The sequence below is a fragment of the Tenrec ecaudatus genome, chromosome 13 (genome assembly GCF_050624435.1).
Source record: "Tenrec ecaudatus isolate mTenEca1 chromosome 13, mTenEca1.hap1, whole genome shotgun sequence".
NCBI classification, from domain to species: domain Eukaryota; kingdom Metazoa; phylum Chordata; class Mammalia; order Afrosoricida; family Tenrecidae; genus Tenrec; species Tenrec ecaudatus.
In genome coordinates, this window is record NC_134542.1 from 139,551,333 (window position 1) to 139,553,413 (window position 2,081).

Here is a 2,081-nt window from a genome sequence, read left to right on the forward strand (position 1 = left end):
CTCTGGGGAAACAGAAATGCATGTCTGTTGGCAGGAAAAGAGGGAGGACTGACCAGTTAGGGGGAAGAATGGCTGAAAATGTTTTTGGGGACCTTAGGGTGGGGAGTGTCCCTGATGGTATGCACAGAATGGGCCACACTGACCTGGACTTCTTGGTGCATACTGTGGACTCAGGCCAGATGCTGTGGAACACTGTGGCACTGAATCCCGGATCTTCAAGGCGCAATGATGCTCCAGAAGCTGCATCAGTGAAAGCCGATGTGGAAACGCCAATGGTTGACCTGGACTCTGCCTCAGACACACTTGTAGCCGAGGACTTAATTTGGAGAATACATGGTGTCTGAGGAAGCGGAAGACAGCTTAGCAACATTGTTGAACTGTTGTTGATAGACGGCAAACACGGTCTTGCTGTATCAATGCCTTACGTGCTGTATTTAGAGATGTATTATTCCAGCACACTGTCAGGGTCATTCTGTTTGTTTTTGTTTGGGTGTGTTTCAGAGATGTAATGTTATTGGGGTCACCCTCTTGAAGTTGTATTATATGTTTTTCTTCTTTTTGGTAAATGTAACCCAGGATTGATAAACCCATAGGGATAGCAAGAAAAATAAGGGTTTTGCAAGTTGAATGGGGGAGTAGGTGTAATACAGGGTAGGGCTGGCGTAAAAGGCAGTTGATATCAAGGAGTCCAGGAAGAAAAAATATGTTTGGAAACTGATTGTGGAAGCAATTATAAAATTCTGCTTGATGTGATTTAACTATGGAATTATATGATGATGTAGGAATTAACTCTCAATAATAATAATAATAATAACCAGATCCAGGAATGGGTTTGGGGCTTACACTAAATCCTAGCTCCAACTTCAGAACAATTAGTTCTTACATCATGGCCCTGCTCAATACTCGCCCTCAGGAAAGAAACACAGAAGCTCTGGGTGCTATAGCAAAGTGTGGCAAAGAATGTAGATGGTGCCCGGCTATCAGATAACATAGCACCTGGGGTCTTAAAGGCTTGTCTCCAAACAAGCAGCCATCTAAGTTAGATGTCAACTGAGTCTACATGGAAGAAGCACACCATCATCAGTCACCGAAAGACTAATCCAAAATCGAAGGAGGGATTAGTATCAGAGCCTACATTGAGAGGATCTGGTTTGCAGAAGGCTGTGGATGACAGTAGGAGCCCACGATTCATTTGTGAGAACTACACAGGAAACACGCCTCTAGTGAATTCCCTCTATCCACAATTGAGGGCGGGGAAGAATGTGGTTACTACACAGAGTGCATTGGAGAGAGGAGTTTAGAAGATCAAAGGCATAATCTGACTCGAACAGTTAAACCGTTGTCAGTTGACCCCCCTCTGATGCATGCTGGACCTGATCTGGTTTCAACAGTTTCTGTTTGTTCAGATTAGGTGTATCTCAGAGGTGTTATGTCACTGGAGGTCATCCTCTAGAAGTTGCGTTATATGTTTTTCTGTGTTTCGATATATGAAACTCAAGATTGATGAACCTATAGGGGCAGCAAGTAGAATAAAGGTTGGGGGTGGGGCGTGAACCGTAGGGATTAGAAAATGTCAAGGAGTCCAGGACAGCAAAAAGAATGTTGGGAAATTGTGGTCGGAATTGTACAATTCTGCTTGACCCGAGAATAATATATCCTATATGTATTAACTCCTAATTAATAATATTTTTAATAAAAAGGAAGTCAAATAGTATAATAAACCCTCACGCCTCATTCCTATATAACATTACTGATAGTAAAAAAAAATTATAAATGGCAAGCAAAGAAATGTAAATGCTGAACCATGGGGAACTGTTATATAAAATATGGTCCATCTATATTTTGATTTGGGCAATGCTGGACAATAGTTTATAAAAATAACAAAACGTAAAGAACTTTTTGTAATGTCATCAGTGTTTTCTAAAACATGTGGTGGTGGTTGCTGCCAAGTCAAATGGTGACCTGATGTGTGTGGACTAGAGCTGCTCTAGAGGGTCCCCAGGCCGTGAGTCCTCAGAAGCAGATCACCAGACCCACCTTCCAGTGCACCTCTGGGTGGGTTTCAACCATCAACCTCTCTG